Source organism: Coregonus clupeaformis, unplaced genomic scaffold (assembly GCF_020615455.1).
Source record: "Coregonus clupeaformis isolate EN_2021a unplaced genomic scaffold, ASM2061545v1 scaf1768, whole genome shotgun sequence".
Taxonomy (NCBI): domain Eukaryota; kingdom Metazoa; phylum Chordata; class Actinopteri; order Salmoniformes; family Salmonidae; genus Coregonus; species Coregonus clupeaformis.
The window spans coordinates 97,957-111,496 of NW_025535222.1; positions in this window are offsets into that span (position 1 = coordinate 97,957).

The following is a 13,540-nucleotide window of genomic DNA, read 5'->3' on the forward strand; positions in this document are numbered from 1 at the left end:
GGAGAGTAGTTGGTTTCAAAAAAGAGAGAAAACAATCGAAGCGCCCCTGACAGCGTGTCTAGTCTTGGTCCCTGGCTATGAAATCAATATGGGTTTCTGATGTTTTCATTTATCTGCCGCGAAACAAGACGTGTCCACCGGTCAAAGGGCGGCCTCACAGCGAGACAGGAGACATCATCAATAATCACTGAATGTCAGGGAAAGGTGAAATAATAAGAAGGAGAGGAAATAACGAAGCACCTCCTGTGAGAGATAGAGGGAACAGACAGACTCTTCACAGTGAGCTGTTTACTGGCTAGGTTCTGAGAAGTAGACAGCACTGTCTCAGAAAGAGACAGGAAGATACACAGTATGAAACGCACTGGCACTGGATAGGCTGTACAGCAGGTACAGAAGAGAGCCGGGTTCTCTCTAGGTCTCTTCCTTCTAGGGATTTGTGCTAGCCAATGTGCCTCTGGTTCTGTTTTTGCTTGCTCTTTTAGGGTTAAGGAAGGCAGAGTTAATACTATTAAAGTAAACCCATAGAATAACATATTGAACATAGAATTTTAGGATCTCTTTTAACTTAATAGAGATCCTATAATTCGATGATCAATATGATATTATATGGGATTACTTTAAAAGCACTTTTGTGACAACTGCTGATATACAAAAGGTGTTACGGATTCCCCTGCCTATGAGTCTTATCACTTCATGCAGCTCACTACATCCATCCCCCAACGGTGCCAGAGAGACTAGGGGGTCCCCAAACTGGGTCCCCAAATTCTCAGCAACCTCTGTGACCAGGCCACTGATAGGTTGCTAGGGTCAGGTGGTTGCTAGCGGGCGGACTCCTGACAGTACTCTTGCCTGCTCAGGTCACAGCCACCTTTCTCCAAGTGGATGTGTCTGATGGAGTGTGTGGACAGAAGTGAGTTGATGTTACTATTGTAACTTGTGTGTTTACTGTTTACAGTTATAATCTGTCTATTGTTAGTTGTTCATAGTAGTTGTGCTATGTGTTATACAGTCCTTTCGCTTATGCGACTATAGTGATATATCACTTTATACAGACCATATTATTATTGCTCTTGTGCTATCATATCTGATTACCCATTCATTGTCATGCTAAGTTTATTATGTACAGTATATTCATTAATGTCTCTCTTTGCGCAGAACCACATCCATCTCATTATGTCCTCTGGAAATAAAGTTCCATCTTGTGTGTAACTGTCTATGAGGTTGCCTTGTTCCTCTGACCTGGAAAGGTGTCAGCCCAACTGGAGAGCCGCTCTGTTTCAAAGGGGCTTTATAAATTCATATGATTGATTGAATTTGATTGTCTACTTGACATGGCAAAAGGTCTCTCTTGAGGATTTCCTGAGGGTCTTGCAAAGTTTTACAGCAGACTCTGGCACATTTTCAACAAATCCACCATGCTGATCCCTTGAATGGACTCACTGGACAGGCATTTTGTGTTACTGTAAAGTAAGTAGCCTTGCACAAGCCAGAACAGCAGCCTATCTCCTGTAGCATGAGGCAGCTTGATGTACAAGTACACCCCCTGATTCAGCTGGGATCAAACTCCCAACCTTCCAATCTCAGGGCGGACTATAACCACAAAACCATATTTCACTGCTGCTTACTCATTGTGACGTGTTCTTGGAAAATCTTGTAGTGGCTTCCAACAATGTCCCAGGATTCTAATATAGGCCAATTCCTGACACCATACAGAGAGGTTTCCAAAGTGTTTCCAATGTTTCCAAGAAAAGGCTTGAGATGTAATTTCTTGATTTAAACCAAAAAACATTTATTTTACTCACATAATGTCGAGGTATGTCACACAGTTCATTTGATGTTGAATGATAAAGGATGAAATGAGGTAATAACTCCAAAAGTATAAATCCACTAATTAAATAGTAAAAACGGTATCTTAAAGCTGGAATCCTTAATGGTGAAACTGCTACTATCCGTTTGGGATATTCATAGAGGCCCTATTGGGCACATGCCACCTCAGATTTGTTGTTTAAAGAATATATACACTGTATATACAGTTGAAGTCGGAAGTTTACATACACTTATGTTGGAGTCATTAAAACTTGTTTTTCAACCACTCCACACATTTCTTGTTAACAAACTATAGTTTTGGCAAGTCGGTTAGGACATCTACTTTGTGCATGACACAAGTAATTTTTCCAACAATTCTTTACAGACAGATTATTTCACTTATAATTCACTGTATCACAATTCCAGTGGGTCAGAAGTATACATACAATAAGTTGACTGTGCCTTTAAACAGCTTGGAAAATTCCAGAAAATGATGTCATGGCTTTAGAAGCTTCTGATAGGCTTATTGATATAATTTGAGTCAATTGGAGGTGTACCTGTGGATGTATCTCAAGGCCTACCTTCAAACTCAGTGCTTCTTTGCTTGACCTCATGGGAAAATGAAAAGAAATCAGCCAAGACCTCAGAAAAAAAATTGTAGACCTCCACATGTCTGGTTCATCCTTGGGAGCAATTTCCAAACGCCTGAAGGTACCACGTTCATCTGTACAAACAATAGTACGCAAGTATAAACACCATGGGACCACGCAGCCGCTCAGGAAGGAGACGCGTTCTGTCTCCTTGAGATGAACGTACTTTGGTGCGAAAAGTGCAAATCAATCGCAGAACAACAGCAAAGGACCTTGTGAAGATACTGGAGGAAACAGGTACAAAAGTATCTATATCCACAGTAAATCGAGTCCTATATCGACATAACCTGAAAGGCCGCTCAGCAAGGAAGAAGCCACTGTTCCAAAACGCCATAAAAAAGCCAGACTACGGTTTGCAACTGCACATGGGGACAAAGATCGTACTTTTTGGAGAAATGTCCTCTGTTCTGATGAAACAAAAATAGAACTGTTTGGCCATAATTATGTTTGGAGGAAAAAGGGGGATGCTTGCAAGCCCAATAACACCATCCCAACCGTGAAGCACGGGGTTGGCAGCATCATGCTGTGGGGGTGATTTGCTGCAGGAGGGACTGGTGCACTTTACAAAATAGATGTCATCATGAGGAAGGAAAATGATGTGGATATATTGAAGCAACATCTCAAGACATCAGTCAGGAAGTTAAAGCTTGGTCGCAAATGGGTCTTCCAAATGGAGAATGACCCCAAGCATACTTCCAAAGTTGTGGAAAAATGGCTTAAGGACAACAAAGTCAAGGTATTGGAGTGGCCATCACAAAGCCCTGACCTCAATCCTATAGAAAATCTGTGGCCAGAATTGAAAAACCTGACTCAGTTACACAAGCTCTGTCAGGAGGAATGGGCCAAAATTCACCCAACTTATTGTGGGAAGCTTATGGAAGGCTACCCGAAACATTTGACCCTGTGATGAGTGTGATGGAAGGAGTCAGGCACAGGAGGGTAATCACCGAATACAGAGTTTATTCCGTCTTTACACACAAATGCGCTGGAATAGCAACAAATGAAACAGGCACAGGGGAAACTATCATCCCTGGCAATACACTGTAACGGTAGATCTAACAATACATAGGCACAGGGGAAATATCTACCCTGGCAACAAAATGGTATGAGTAGCTCCACCGAGCTACACTACTCTCACAATTAAACATTCACCCACAAGGACAAGGGGGCAGAGGGAACACTTATACACGGTCTAACGTGTAACGATCCCGGCTGTCTGAGTCGGGTCCTGTCTGGTGACTAGTTTTTCCTGTTCGTAATCTCCAGTTTCCCGAGGGTTCGGGAACGCTCCGGGGGGAGCGCTCTTGTTTTCCGCACCTGCATCCCATCAGCAATCTGCACACCTGGTCCTGATCATCACCCCTTCTTAGGCTCTGGGCCGAACATCCAGTTCCTGCCGGATCGTTAGCCATGAACAGTAGGTTTTGTCAGAGTATCAGTCCTAGAGCGTCTAGCTGTTAGTTTTGTTGTTTTGTACCTTGTTGGTTTTTGGTTTACTTACCTCCGTTTTTGTCCCATCTGCAGTCACTCGTCCGGAACCTTCACCCTACCTCTGCCTGATGGTCGGCGGCTGCCGAGCCATCACTGGACCAACAACTGCACCCTCAACAACTCATCCACGCCCGCCCGCTCTGTCCCTGGATTATTCTGCACCCTTTTTTTGAATCTGTAATAAACCCTCACCTTCGTTCAACTCTCCTTGTCCTGGTCTGCTTCTGGGTTCTGTCTGAGGGAACCGTGACAGAACGATCCGGCCAGTAATGAACCCAGCGGACCTGGACTCTGTTCGCCATGCCATTACCCAGCAGGAGAAGATGTTGGGCCATCATAGCACGGTACTACAGGAGATCGCGTTGTCAGTTCGGAACCTTTCTTCCGGTCTGACGGAGGTCCAGAACCAACGCCAGTGTCCGGTGGAGGACCCACTACCGGTTTCACCCATCTCGCCTGCCGCTTCTGAAGTTGTGTCCCTCCGTGAGCCCAAGGTTCCGACGCCGGATAAATATGAGGGGGAGCTGGGAAGATGCCGTTCCTTCCTTATGCAGTGTGGATTAGTGTTCGATCTACAGCCCTACTCTTATGCCACAGACAAGGCTAGGATAGCCTTTGTGATTGAGTTGCTGCGTGGTCGAGCGCTGGAGTGGGCTTCAGCCGTTTGGGAACGACAGGATCCCTGCATGGCTTCATACCAGGGGTTCACGGCCGAGATGAGGAAGCTCTTCGACCATTCCGTCCGAGGGGAGGGACGCAGCTAGGCGCCTGTTTTCTCTTCACCAAGGAACTTCGCAGCGTGGCCGACTTCGTGATCGAGTTCAAGACGTTGGCTGTGGAGAGTGGGTGGAACGAGGAGTCTTTGCAAGCGGCCTTTTACCAGGGTCTGTCGGAGCAGCTCAAGGATGAGTTGATCTCTTATCCGGAGCCTAGTGACCTGGACAGCTTGGTAGCCTTGTCTATTCGGGTGGATAATCGAGTCCGAGAGCGAAGGAGGGAGAAGCAATGGGGTCCGTCCAATCGATCAGCTTCTCAGTTCCCAGTCGGGTCGGGTGGTGGACCAGAACACGTCGATCATTCTCACCACAAAGGATTAGTGGAGAGGACCTCTCTCCCGATTCTGAACCCATGCAAGTGGGGCGGCACGGGTTAACCAAGGAGGAGCGTCAACATAGACGTAAGACCAACTGCTGCCTCTACTGTGGTCGCTCGGGACATTACATCTCCACTTGTTCCGGCGGTCGTCAAACTGCCCGGCTCGCTAAAGTTGGGAGGACTGTTAGCGAGCCAGTTTCAACCTCTCAGTACCTCTGTCAGACCCCGTTTCCCGGCTACCCTTGTGAACAGGAATCAGAGCTTAGCGCTTAACGCTTTTATCGATTCAGGTGCCGGTGGAAGCTTTCTTGATGCCGAGTTGGTGGAACAGCTGGGGCTTTCAAGGAGCAATTGCCGGAAGCCATTAAGCGACCACTCTGAACGGCAGTAGTCTGGCACGTATCACGATGAGGACTGAACCGGTTAAGATGCGGTTGTCGGGGAATCATTCTGAGATGATTTCATTCTTCATTCTGCCGTCTTCCCATGTTCCCTGGTCCTTGGATACCCCTGGCTGAAGGAACACAATCCCACGTTCGATTGGGTGACGGGCAAGGTAACGAGTTGGAGCCTTGATTGTCATGCTAACTGTCTCAAGACTGCCTGCCCCCATTCGGTTCCCAGTCAGGTGATTGAGGCTAAACCCCCAGATTTGTCCCTGGTTCCCGAGACATATCACGATTTGGGGAAGTTTTCAGTAAGCAGAAGGCTCTGTCACTTCCTCCCCACCGACCATATGATTGTGCCATCAACCTGGTCCCTGGAGCTGTCTACCCCAAGGGAAGGTTATACAGTATCTCCCGACCTGAACGTGAGGCGTTGGAGACCTACATCAAGGAGTCCCTAGCTGCTGGTCTCGTTCGTCCCTCGTCATCACCCCTGGGGTGCAGGATTCTTCTTTGTGGGTAAGAAGGATGGCTCTCTTCGACCGTGTATTGATTATCGGGGGTTGAATGACATCACGGTCAAGAACAAGTATCCCTGCCCTTGATGAGTTCTGCCTTCGACTCCTTACAGGGTGCTACGGTGTTCACCAAGCTAGACCTACGCAATGCGTATCACCTGGTCCGGATCAGAGAGGGGGGACGAGTGGTTGACGGGTTTCAATACACCGATGGGTCACTTCGAGTATCAGGTGATGCCGTTTGGACTGACCAATGCTCCAGCGGTATTCCAGAGTATGGTGAACGACGTCCTGAGAGATATGATCGGTCTCTTTGTGTTTGTTTACCTGGATGACATTCTGATCTTCTCGAAGGAACCTTCCGACCACGTCCAGCATGTCCGGCAGGTTCTGCAGCGATTGTTGGAGAATCGCCTGTTCGTGAAGGCCGAGAAGTGCGAGTTTCACGCCCACACGACATCCTTTCTCGGGTACATCATCTCCAGGGAGAGATTAGGATGGACCAGGAGAAGGTTAGAGCGGTTCTGGAATGGGCCCAGCCCGGTACGAGATTGCAGCTCCAGAGATTTTTGGGGTTTGCGAATTTCTACCGCAGATTCATCCGGGATTACAGCCGTGGTGGCCGCTCCATTAACTGCCTTGACTTCCAGTATCAGGACCTTCAAGTGGAACCGGAGGCGGATCGTGATGCGTTTCTGGATTTGAAGAGGCGATTCACCAACGCACCGATTCTCTCTCAACCGGACACGGCCCGCCAGTTCGTCGTTGAAGTGGACGCGCCTGATGTGGGAGTTGGCGCCATCCTGTCGCAGCGATGCTCCACGGACAGTAAACTCCATCCCTGCGCCTACTACTCGCTCGCCGCTTTCGCCTGCGGAGAGGAATTACGATGTGGGTAACCGGGAGCTTCTCGCGGTGAAACTTGCCTTGGAGGAGTGGCGCCACTGGTTGGAGGGGGCGGAGCAACCGTTTATTGTCTGGACTGACCACAAGAATCTTGCTTACGTGCAATCGGCTAAACGTCTCAACTCCCGTCAGGCCAGGTGGGCGTTGTTTTTGACGATTCAAGTTTTCCCTGACGTTCCGACCTGGATCTAAGAACGGCAAGGCGGACGCCTTGTCCCGGATGTTCTCCAAGACGGAGGAGAGTGGGTCCAAGACCGGGACAATTCTCCCGGAACTGCGTCGTCGGGAGCAGTTATGTGGAAGATTGAGGAGGAGGTGCTGGCGGCCCTTCGGACTCAGCCCGGTCCCGGTAACGGTCCACCCGGTCGGTTGTTTGTGCCTGAGTCGGGTTCGTCCGGCTGTCCTCAAATGGTCCCACGCCAGCAAGATGGCTTGTCACCCTGGCGTGGCTCGGACAATGGCGTTTCTTCGCAGACGTTTTTGGTGGCCTGCCGTGGCCGAGATACTCGGGGTTTGTTGCTGCCTGTCCAGTGTGTGCGCAGAATAAGAGTACCAATCGGCCCAGCCTGGACTACTTCACCCCCTTCCTATTCCCGGCGACCATGGTCGCACGGCCCTGGACTTCGTCACGGTTGCCGTTCTGAGGGGAACACGGTCGTTCTGACTATCGTGGACAGATTCAGCAAGTTCGCCCACTTTGTGCCAATTGCCAAGCTTCCTCTGCCTCGGAGACGTCCGAGATCCTGGTTAGGGAGGTTTTCAGGGTCCACTGGTTTGCCCAGTGATATCGTTTCCGACCGTGGCCCTCAGTTTACCTCTGCTGTCTGGAAGTCCTTCTGTTTGGCCATTGGAGCTACAGTCAGTCTCACATCTGGTTTTCACCCCCAATCCAATGGTCAGGCGGAGAGAGCCAACCAGAAGATGGAATCCACGCTACGCTGTCTGGTCTCTTCCAACCCCACCTCCTGGGTCTCTCAGTTGCCTTGGGTTGAGTATGCCCACAATACTCTTCCTACATCTGCCACTGGGATGTCTCCCTTCCAGTGCCTGTATGGCTCACCAACTCCCCTGTTTCCTTCTCAGGAGAAGGAGCTCTCAGTGCCTTCTGTTCAGGCCCATATTCGCGTTGCCACCGGGACCTGGCATCGGGCCAGAAAGGCACTCCTTAGAGTTTCGGACGTGTATCAGCTCCAGGCGGATCGGGCCGCCGGATCCCCGCTCCCACCCATACCATCGGAGATAGGGTTTGGTTGGCCATACGGGATCTTCCGTACGGACTGAGTCTAGGAAGTTGTTACCGAGTTCATTGGTCGTTGTGGTGGAGAAGGTGATCAATCCAGTGGCAGTTCGACTCAAACTACCGAGGACGCTCAGAGTCCATCCCACCTTTCATGTCTCCTGCCTCAAGCCTGTCTTCCTCAGTCCTCTGTTGCCTCCCTCCGCCTCCTCCTCCTCCTCCTCGGATGATCGGAGGTGGTCCTGTCTACACGGTGCGTCGCATCATGGATTCCAGACGGCGGGGCGGGGTTTCAGTATCTCGGGGACTGGGAGGATGGCCCTGAGGAGAGGAGTATCGCGACAGGTCCTAGATGCGGACCTCATCAGTGACTTCTACCGCCTCCATCCTGGAGCGCTCCGGGAGTCTCGCCCGGTGGCGTGTCGGAGGGGGGGGTACTGTAACGATCCCGGCGTCTGAGTCGGGTCGTCTGACAGTTTTTCCTGTCGAATCTCAGTTCGAGGGTTCGGGAAACGCCCGGGAGCGCCTTGTTTTCCGCACCTGCATCCCAGCAGCAATCTGCACACCTGGTCCTGATCATCACCCTTCTTAGGCTCTGGCCGAACATCCAGTTCCTGCCGGATCGTTAGCCATGAACAGTAGGCTTTGTCAGAGTATCAGTCCCTAGAGCCGTCTAGCGTTAGTTTTGTTGTTTTGTACCTTGTTGGTTTTGGTTTACTTACCTCCGTTTTTGTCCCACCTGCAGTCACTCGTCCGGAACCTTCACCCTACCTCTGCCTGATGGTCCGGCGGCTGCCGAGCCATCACTGGACCAACAACTGCACCCTCAACAACTCATCCACGCCGCCCGCTCTGTCCCTGGATTATTCTGCACCTTTTTTGAATCTGTAATAAACCCTCACCTTCGTTCAACTCTCCTTGTCCTGGTCTGCTTCTGGGTTCTGTCTGAGGGAACCGTGACATAACGAGGGGATAAGAACCAGGTGTGTGTAATGACAAGACAAGACAAATGGAATGATGAATATAGGAGCGGCAGTGGTTAGTACGCGTGAGAGAGGCGGAAGCCTGCTTGAACAAGGAGGGAGGCAGCCTCGGCGGAAGTCGTTATAGTACTCCCCTTGACGCGCAGCTCCAGCAGCGCCCGGCCTCGGGGATGGCCAGGAGGACGCGGAGCAGGGCAAGCCGGATGGCGACGGTGGAAATCCCCCGCAACAGGGGGGATCGAGGACATCCCTCACCGGGACCCAGCACGTTCCTCCGGACTGCACCTTCCCACCCCACGAGGTGACGAAGTCCCCCACCACGCCTCGAATCTAGGATGGAACGGACAGAGTACGCCAGGGCCCTCGGTGTCCAGAGGAGGTCAAGGAACCTCCAGCACCTCAGACTCCTGGAGCGGACCAACCACCACCAGCCTGAGGAGAGACACATGAAATGAGGGGTTAATACGGTAATCAGGGGGAAGTAGATAACCTATACGTGTCCTCGTTGATTCTCCCTCAGGACTTTGAACAGCCTTACAAACCGCGGGCTCAGCTTCCCGGCAGGGCAGGCGGAGGGGCAGATTCGGTCGAGAGCCGACCCGATCCCCCGGTACGAAGACCAGGGCCTCACTGCGTTGACGGTCAGCGTTGGCCTTTGACGAGCACGGCGTGCTGGAGGTGAACATGGGCAGCGTCCCATGTCTCCTCTGCGCGCCGAAACCAGTCATCCACCGCAGGAGCCTCGATCTGGCTCTGGTGCCACAGTGCCAGAAGCGGTTGGTAACCTAAAACACATTGGAATGGCATTAGGTTAGTAGAGGAGTGGCGGAGAGAGTTCTGGGCATATTCTGCCCATGGCGAGAACACCGACCACTCCCCGGCCGGTCCTGGCAGTAACGACCGCAGGAACCTACCCACATCCTGATTTTACCCGTTCCACCTGCCCATTTGACTCGGGGTGGAACCCAGCGGGGTCAGGCTGACCGAGAGACCCCCCAGACGCTTCATGAATGCCTTCCAATCCTTGGACGTGAACTGGGACCCTCGGTCGGACACTATATCCTCTGGCACCCGGAGGCCGGGAGACGTGAGGTAAACAGGGCCTTCAAGCAGTCTGCAGGGCCATGGGGAGATTGGGCAGAGGAAGGAGGCGGCAGGACTTGGAGAAGCGGTCCACCTTGACCAGGATGGTGGTGTTACCTTGGGAGAGGGGAAGATCGGTCAAGAAATCAACACGTAAGGTGAGACCATTGTCGTTGTGGAACTTGTAAAGGTTCTAACTTACCCACTGGGAGGTGCCTAGATGCCTTACTCTGGGCGCACACTGGAGCAGGAGGAGACGTACACCTCACGTCCTCAGCAAGGTAGGCCACCAGTACTTTTCCGATCAGGCAGCACACTGTAGAACCGATACCTGGGTGACCAGAGGAGGGGGACGTGTGTGCCCAGAAGATCAGCCGATCACGGATAAGAGCAGGCACGTACCGCAGCCCAGCTGGACACTGAGGTGGAGATGGATATGTGCGTAATGCCTGCTCTATATCCGCGTCCATCGCCCATACTACCGGCGCCACAATGCATGAGGCCGAGTATGGGGGTGTCTCTGGGCCTCTCCTCTGTGTCATACAGCCGGGAACAGTGCGTCTGCCTTCATGTTCTTCGTACCCAGAATGTATGACAGTGCAAAATCAAACCGGTGTGAAGAATAGGGCCCACCTGGCCTGGGTGAGAGATTCAGCCTCCTCGCTGCCCGGATGTACTCCAGGTTACGGTGGTCCGTCCAGATGAGTAAAGGGTGTTTCGTCCTTCAGAGCCAATGCCTCCACACGGTCAAAGCTCGGACAACAGCCAACAGCTCGATCACCAACGTCGTAGTTCTGCTCCGCTGGGCTGAGCTTCTTAGAGAAGAAGGCACAGGGGCGGAGCTTGGGTGGCGTGCCCAGCGTTGGGATAGAGACAGCGCCTATCCCTATCTTGGGACACATCCACCTCCACTGCGAACGGTAGTGATGGATTCGGTGGACCAGTACGGACTGAGGTGAACAGACCCCGCAGTCTCCTGAAGGCCAGGTCAGTCTCAGGAGACCAGCAGAACCCTTCAACAGGGAGGCAATGGGAGCTGCGACCTTGCCAAAGCCCGGATAAACCTCCGAGTAGTAGTTGGCAAATCCAAGGAAGCGCTGCACCTCCTTAACCGTGGTTGAGTCGGCCATTACGCATGGCTGAAATGCGATCTCCCTCCATCTCCACACCTGAGGTGGTAATGCGGTATCTGAGGAAGGAGACGGACTGCTGGAAAAAACATACACTTCTCTGCCTTGGCATAAAGGTCATTTTCCAACAGTCGGACCAGTACTATGCGAACCAGGGACACACATGCTCGGAGCGCGTAGTGGAATACACCAGGATGTCATCGATGTAGACCACCACACCGTGACCAAGCATGTCCCGAAACACCTCGTTCACAAAGGACTGGAAGACGGATGGAGCATTCATCAAACCGTAGGGCATCACCAGGTATTCATAATGCCCGGTTGTGCTGAATGCTGTCTTCCACTCATCCCCCTCCCGAACACGCACCATGGTTGTATGCACTCCTGAGATCCATTTTAGTGAAGAAGCATTGACTCAACCACTGAAGGAATGAGGGGGAGAGGATAACTAAATCTAATCGTCTCCTTGTTCAGTGATCGATAATCAATGCACGGGCGCAGACCGCCGTCTTTCTTCTTCACAAAGAAAAAACTTGTGGAGGCGGGTGAAGTGGAGGGACATATATACCCCTGGCCCAGGGACTCAGTGACGTATGTTTCCATAGCCTCCGCTTTCAGCCTCTCGACAGGGGGTACACATGACTCCTGGGAGGTACAGCGTCACCCAAAGGTTTATTGCGCAATCCCCCGCCCGATGAGGTGGTAATTTAGTCGCACGCGCTTAGAAAACGTGTGCGCCAAATCTAGGTATTTGGGGGAATGCACAGTGGAGGGTACCATCTGTACTTTCCACCGTGGCTTGCACCAATGGAAACACCTAGACACCTACCCTGACACTCTCGCGACCACCCCGTGAGAGCCCTCTTGCGGCCATGAGAAGGTGGGGGTTGTGGAGTGCTAGCCAAGGGATACCTAATATCACAGGGAAAGCAGGAGACTCAATAATCGAAAAAAATTACCTGCTCACAATGAGTCTCCTGGGTGATCATGGTGACTGGTATAGTGTCTACTGTAACAAACCCGGACCCTAATGGCTCGACTATCAAGTGCTCTGATGGGAGTGGAATGGATAGGGGAACCAATGAAATGCCTTGACGGCGTGTGAATGCCCTGTCCATAAAGTTTCCAGCTGCACCTGAATCGATCAGCGCCTACACTGGGGAACTACCATGTGATCGGGAAAGTGGATAGGGTAGGGTACAGTGCGCAGCAGAGGGCATGAAGAATGGGTGTCGATAGGGGGATAAAGAGTGCCTGCCTGCCGCTCCAGGCCCAAAAAGAACGTGAATACGATGTAGTTTTGACAGAATGGTACTGTGGTCCTCCCCTCTCAGACGGGGCTCCACCGAGATACTCGGGATAAAGTCGCCCGGTGGAAACGGGGAGACCCCCAACAGGACCCCCTGGCTGCCAGCAGTTTGTCAAAATGGCCATGTCCACCAGTTTCGTGAAGGACAACATGGTGGTCCTGGAGGTCGCCGGACGCCCTCCTGCAGATTGGACCGGAAAAATTGTGATAGCCCGCTCACTCCCGACCCCGCAAGCCAGAGTCCCCAAACTCCAACGCAAAGTCTGCACGCCTGGGCCCTGCCTCAGGTGGACCAGGCCGCCCGCCTTCTCGACCCGGGCGGGAGTGATCGAATACCGCCCGGAAGAGGCGAGCGAACTCCCCGTAGTCCTCCAACGCAGCTCCCCCCTGCTCCACACCGCGCGGGCCCACCCAGGGTTTCCACAGAAAGGCAGGAAAAGAGGACGGACACCTTCTCCCCTCCGATGGCGGACATTGATGCTAGAGAAGTAAAGCTTAGTTGGAGGAGGAATCCCTGGCAGAGCGCCGCCGTCCCATCGAACGCTTGTGGTGGGATATGTGGATTCCTCCGGGTGCTGGGGGGTAGGTGCGGCTGGATCCGGGGCTGGCCAGTTGGTCTCGAGAGATTGGGTCCCTCCTCTCCAGGCGTTGGACAACCTGAAGAACCTGGACTATCGCTTGCTGGCCAACATCGTGGAATGTCTCCTGGACTGCAGGCTCCACAAGTGTATGTAAACTTCTGACCCACTAGGAATGTGATGAAAGAAATAAAAAGCTTAAATTAAATAATTCTCTCTACTATTATTCTGACATTTCACATTTTAAAAATAAAGTGGTGATTAACTGACCTAAGACAGGGAATGTTTTGGAATAAATGTGAGGAATTGTGAAAAACTGAGTTTAAATGTATTTGGCTAAGGTGTATGTAAACTTCCGACTTCAACTG